The sequence below is a fragment of the Triticum aestivum genome, chromosome 5D (genome assembly GCF_018294505.1).
Source record: "Triticum aestivum cultivar Chinese Spring chromosome 5D, IWGSC CS RefSeq v2.1, whole genome shotgun sequence".
NCBI lineage: Eukaryota > Viridiplantae > Streptophyta > Magnoliopsida > Poales > Poaceae > Triticum > Triticum aestivum.
In genome coordinates this window covers 232,766,453-232,773,571 of record NC_057808.1, presented here as the reverse complement: position 1 = coordinate 232,773,571, position 7,119 = coordinate 232,766,453, and positions in this window count along the sequence as shown.

Here is a 7,119-nt window from a genome sequence, read left to right as displayed (position 1 = left end):
AATCGATCGGCTTCAGTTAGCAGCAGTAGCGAAGGAATCGCTCGATTGGGTTCAGTTAACAGCCATCGATCAATCGCTCGGGTTCAGTAACGCGTAGCCTGCAGTGCAATCGCTCGGGTTCAGTTAGAGCCCAACGCCTCGCTCGGGTTCAGTTAGAGCCAACGCCTCGCACACACGCACGTATGTGTACGAGAGAAACGCGCATCGCTCGGCCCCCGACCTCCCACCGTAACCGGGAACTCCCCGGAATTTTCCTCGCCCTCACTTCTACCACGGTTTTTTCCGTCATGGACGGCCCAAAGAATGTCATGCAGCTGTGTTTCCGGCCCGCCCAGGACGAAAAGCCCATTTTCTGTCATGATTTTTTTGTCATAGAAGTAGGAGCCCACCACATCTATGATGATACCGGGTTTTGTCACAATTATCGTCATAGAAGTGTCATATGTATGACAAATTTTTTTTCGTTCGGCCCAAAATATCACGGATGTGTCTTTTTTTGTAGTGCGTGGAGACACATATACATAATTAGAGAGTGAGTGTGCGAGATACACATGCGGACATGGGGAGAGATGAGGATCCAGATTAATGGGCGTTCGTGCGTGTCTGTGTGTGTTTGTGCGCGCGTTTGTGTGTGAGAGGGAGTGTGTGTATGTGGTGTAGAGAGACCACTAATGATGTAAACCTAGTATAAGGGATGGGGGAATGGTGTGACATGTGTAGTAGCGGGATAGCATCGGTGCGGGCGGGGGGAGCAGACTATTTGGAAGAGACATCGATTGTGTGTGCGAGAGGGGTGTGAGGGCGAGAGAGAGAGCTAGCGACGAAGAAAGAGAGAGAGGAAGAGAGGGGGGGAGAGGGGGCGTTTGTGTCCATAAATGGCGTATAGATAGGGAGACAATGTTGATGTTGTTTGAAATTGGACTATGTACGGAGACGCAAGGGAAGCGAGTCATCGTGTGTGTGATAGGGACTTCATGAGAGATCTAGAATAGATGGTGTAGAGAACAATGTGCGAGATCGAGAACGTTAGGGAGCTATTGAAAGAGTCACGACATATATGTATACAGGGAGGAGCTGGGGCTGGTCTGCATGTGGGAGAGATAGAAAGAGGAGAGTGGTGCACAAGGAGACAAAGTGTGCTTGTTTTGAAGTGGGAGTGGTGTGTGAGGTGAGTGTGCGAGAACCACATAACTAGGGAGATAGATGTTTGGGGGCGACGTTTTGTGTGTATGGGAAAGATACACTCTACATAGTGCGTGTGCTTGGGAAAGAGAGATGCCGGGAGACCTAGCTAGAGAGTGGGGGAAGAGATGTGTGCATGCCCAAGAGATAAAGTGATAGAGACCTATATTGGGGTCCAGACTTTAGAAGAGAGAGGGGTGTTAATGTGCTCGTGTGTTGGTGTTTGGGGGAGAGAACGACTTCTCTATGTGTGTGTGTGGGGGGCGACGAGGGGGGGGGGTTGGCTTCAGATAAAGAGTGAGGTGTCTATATTTGAGGGACTTTAGCGTAATTGAGATATACATGGTCAATAGTGTGGCACTCAATGTTGATCAATTTGTTTCACAGTTTGGACTATGAGATAACGATACTTTTGAACATGCGTGATATACTTTGATGTACCAGAATTACAAACCTAAGATTGGAATTTTGGAATTCGACTCCATCATTAGCTTTTGTAATTCATTTAAACGGAGGTACATTTTTAAGCCGGGATTTCGTGATTTCAAATTCATATATCAAACCTAGAGATATACACATACGGGCATGTTCAAACTTTATAATCACCCACTTTATTCATACACATACACAATTTTGCTTTTCTCATCATATTTAGGATAAACACATTTGGAATTTCATTTGAATTGGACCATATGATGGTATTTGCTTGTATTAGCTCAATGATACATATTTGAATTGAATGGACAATCTAAGTTTCGAGTCGGAGACATTGATTTTCAAAACTTGCACTTTTTTTGCGTGCAAACAAACACATTCTCGGCCATGATATCATTGTCGGCCGTACAAGAGCAGAATATAATTTCAGGCGCCAAAAGCTTTCAAACTTCCCGCTCACATCGAAATATCTCGCGCCCGAAAGTTTAGCCCTGCGATATTCCTGTTTTACCCCTGCCACATGAACGGAAAAGGGCTGCTTTGGTAACTCCATTGTTTTCCCCTCTTTGCCCCCAACATTCTTCCCCAGAGCCCCTCCCCTTCCCCTCCCCGACCCCCCCAACCACGGCAAGCCGCCGAATCTAGTCCTCTGCCGCAGTGGTGGACCTCACACCCTGACGGATCTACCTTCCGCACCTTGGAACCCCCAACTGCCAGCTCACTACTTCACCGGAGCCGCTTCAGCGACTGGCTTGTACACCGCTCCAGATCTCCTTGACTGCCATCAGGGTCCACCGCACCAGATCTACTTAACCGGCACCCTCGTCCACCACAGTGTAGGCCCTACACTGACTCCCTCGTCCATCCCTTCACTGACCCTTCATACAAGCCCTCGTCCGCCGCAGCAGATCCGCCTCACCGAAAGCACTGTACAACGCGCCCGCCGAAGCCTTCGTCCACTGCACCGGACCCGCTCCACGGACGCCATATTCCACTCCACCGGCCCTGCTTTAACGACGCCGCAGCCTCATTAGGTTATTTCGATCTGTACTCCTTCGGTTTTTCTCTTTATCGTGCAACTGTTCACTTACCACAGATGAGCTTTCTTGTATGTCGACAGGCGCTGCAACCGTAGCACCGGAGCCGCTTCAGCGACGGCGACAGCCGGCCAACTCAACCGCAACACGAGCACCATCGACGATCCTTAGCTATCAAGTATGCCAACGATACCCATACGCCACCGAGAATCAGGTACTATTATCCAACGGCCGGCGCCTACGTTCACTTTCTTAGCATAAGCACCGCACCTTTGAATTTCTTCAGGGCATCATTCAGTTTTTCATGAGATGCGTTATTCTGCTTGCACCTGTAGGGCCATACTTCTGGCAGTGAACGTGTTACATGTGCTAAATTACATACTAGTGCACATATAGTTAATATGCTTTAGTTTTGTCCTAGGTATTGCTGTACTTCCTAGATATCACTGCCTACTATTTTACTTCTTGCATGCTATATTTATGATAATGGTGTTGTTCTGATGCCACCTGTTGGTTCCATCAGACTACTTCATGTTCTCTATGCTTAATTACACATCAGCAAACTAGCATGTGGTTCCGCTGGTTTTTGTTCATTTTACCCTACATTTTCTGATGCTAGCTATTACATCACTGCTACAAGCCTCTGTTCATTAATTTTTATGTGTTCTTGATCTTCCCAAGTTGCATGACTAATTTGATGCTTCTATTAATTATGGAGCTGCCAACCCCATCAAGCAAAATATTTGTTCTTTTGGGGCTAGCACCTCGAACAAGCATAAAAATAGAGGGAAGCAGATATATTGTCGTGTATGCACACACCCTTATTTCATTAGTTTAGATGAACCATTGATGATCAATTCGAACCAGTGCATGCGATTAAAATTAATTTTACCTAAATAGAGGGTGCAGAATAAACTACAACAAGTAGATTTGCAACCACGGGATGCTGACGATATCTTCAAAGAACATTGCAACAGCAGCGAGGCTTCAGAGCAACATATGGTAAGCCAGTGTGTTTTAGTACATGTGAAATGTAATGCGTGTGGGCTGCTTTCTTGGCTTGTGCCCTCAACCTTTAATCCTACAGAATAATAAATAGTTTAGTTGTCTGCTTTGCTATATTGCTTGATTCGAATGCTTGTTTGTTACTTGTTACGCTATACTTGAGTTGGCCAATATGTCAGCAGTGCCTGCTGTACTATCGTAAAGAAATGCATGCCTAGTTCATTTGAGTCCTTAACTTTTCCTTTGAACTTCATCACAAGACTGTCTTCGTAGTTTATATGAGGCCACACTGTTAAGTGCTTCCTCAGATTATTTCAACTGCTTAGATGCCTTGGCAACTTAAATATAGCAGTGGTACACTCCCTTTCAACTAGGGATGTCAACTGGGTCCCGGTTAATCCGATTAAAGTCCACTAGTGGTATGATAGTTCAAAAGAGTTTCTGTTTTTTGAGGAAAATGAACCAGGGAGCTAGCAAAAACTAACTAGATGGGACTGGCGGATGTCGTTTATTTGCCACTTACATCCCTAGTTTCATCTTACCATTTTAATTTCTTTTCGGCTGATGCTGCTTTGAACTATTTAAATATAGCTTGCCATGCTCGGCAATAATTCATATGTCGTTTACCATGTAAGCTTACTTCCTGGATCATGCGATAACTATCTCTTACTTATGTCCAGCGGAAACCTTTCAGGATGCCGTTCACACTAGGACACAATGTACAACCCCAGAATCTACTTGTGGAAGCAGTGCGCCATCCATGTTACCAGATGGTAGCAGTTCAGAGGCAACACCGCTGGAGAGCAGTCTGAGCACAGATATTATAGTTCTTGAGGCTCTACTAGAGGCAGAAAGAGATGGTGTGGCTGCCATGAATGAGGTAATCTCGATCTTGAAGCTGGAAATTATGCAATTAGCTACACGCATTATGCAAGCAACCCAAGAATTGGAGGAAGTAAGAATGTTGCATTTGAAGACGGAGGAGGTCCTGCTACTTCTGCTATCTGAAGCCTAGGGTAATCCCAGTTCTTCTTTAGATAACAGTTGAAATTGTCATTAGATTATTGTACTTGCATGTTGTGTCATGTATCTGAATGGATTATGTTGTAAGACCCCCTATGTTGTCCATGTGTTGTAATGATCCAAATTTTTTAGGGGAGGTAATCCTCAGTACTTGTATGATTGACATAAGGTGAACTGTTTTTCGTGTGAGCATATTGTATTGGATGAAATAACTGTTTGACTCAAAGTGTATCCAACCTACTGAATTCGAAGATCACGGCATTTCTAAATCATAATCATATATAAAGGTGGAATAAATCTTTGTTGTGGTTTTGAAGAAATAAATAACAAAACGTAGAATTATCTGTGGATATTCGTAATCGAATAAAAATTGGATTTGGATTTAGTTTCCAGGGCCCAGCGCAAACGTGAATGCTAATGCTCCCAAGTTTTGAACGAAGCGGCTAAACACCCACTATCATTTGTGGGCTGCCCGAAGAAAGTGTTTGCGAGATGGAAATTACTATCTACCCCTGACACTTGACATCCTTATTGACCGGATTTACACTGCTGTCGATAGGGGTAGACTAGTAACTTCAATCAGACGTGACACGACGGCCTCTGAGCCCATTCAGACACGGTGGGTGCCAAACGTGGGCGGCAAAACACATTTGATTCAAGCTCGTCCGAAAGACATGTGTCTCTCCCTCCATTTCCCCATTCATCCACGGTGGGCGGCAAAACAAACTCTCCTTCCCGAAATCGATGTAGGCTAATATTTTAAATAGGGGCAGATGTGTAACTTCCCTCAGATGTGACACAACCGCCCTACCTGTCAGCCCCGTTCATACACCGTGGGTGCCAACCGTGGGCGGCAAAACACCCTCTCCTCCCCCGAAATCGTTACCGGCAAGTATTTGGGAGATGCGAGATTACCGTCCTATCCCCGACCGACGTGATGTCCGAAATTTTAAACGGCGGATAAGTTCGTAACTTCCCACATTTCAGACAAGCGCGTCCCAAAGTTTGAGATCCCCCTCCCCCTCCATTTACCCATTCATACACCATCGGCGCCACGATAACCTCCCCACTGCGGCCAGCCTCCTCCGTCCGCCACCCCATCCTCCACCTTGCCGGAGCCGCTACCCCTACCCCGTCGTCCACTTCAAGAGATGGACGTCTCTCATCCACGGCGCCGGACCAGGATCCTTTCATCGCGTCGTCTCGCTTCATCGGCGCCGTCGTCCACTTTGCCGTTGCCGCTCCTACGACCGCCTCGTCCACGGCAACAGGATTTATTTCCCAACCCGGCTGTCTGCCATCTAAAGTCTTCTTCCCCGCCGCCGACAGCCATCGCACCCGCAACACCCTCAACGTATCAGCAGGGTCCTACACGGCATCGCAAGAGAGGTGGTACTCTTCCATATGTGCTTAAGTTATTGATCTCACCGGAAAATAGATCTTAAATTGTTTACTGTACTTTTCTTGTCCATACCAAATCGTAGTGGCTAGTTGAATGCAAACATTGGTTGCGAAGTAGCTTTGTCCGGTTTGCACCTTCAGATCCGCCATGTCACGGTCACTATACTCGTGAAGCTTATGGTTTCCCCCTTTATATTCACTACCATCATCGTAGGTGCTTCACTGCTTCGTGTTGTGCTAGCACTGCTCCTCAAGACCTCAACCCATCAAGCGAAACAACATGCCACTCATCATTCCAAAGCTTAGGTGTTGAAATACGAATCTGATATGATGCTCATATTACTAAAACAGAGAACATTTAATTGGTCACCTAATGTTCCTATATTCATTTTGAAAAGCATGTGCGCCACCCACTGGTCCAGCTAGTTCCACTTTCCTGATTTTACTCTTGATGCTTAGGGTTTTCCCCTTTTATCTACTCTACTATGATCTGCATAGGTGCTTTCTGTCATACTACCATTACTCCACCCTTCAAGCTAAACAACACAACACTCAAAATTCCAAAGCTTAGTTGTTCAAATATGATTGTGATATGATACGGATATTAGTTAACAGACACATTTAATTGGTTAGCTAAAGGTCCCACTTGAGTTTCCAAATGCATGTCGTGACATATAGAGAGACAACAGAATTGCATTTCTTTGTCACTTGTTGACTGTACTTTCTTGTCCATACCAAATCTTAGTTGTTATTTCAAAGCAAATATCGGTTGCTAACTACCCTTTGCGCGGTTTGCAGCTTCAGATCTGCCATCCCACTGCCAAGTCAACACTATACTCATCATGCTTACGGTTTCCGCATTTTATGATGACCACGATCAGCCTACGTGGTTCGTGTCGTAATAGCACTGCTCCACCCATCGAGCTAAACAAGCTTAGTTGTACAAATTCAAATATGATATTATGCTGATATTAGTAAAACTGAGAGATGTTTAATTGGTCAGCTAAATGTTCCTACTTTAGTTTTGAAATGCATG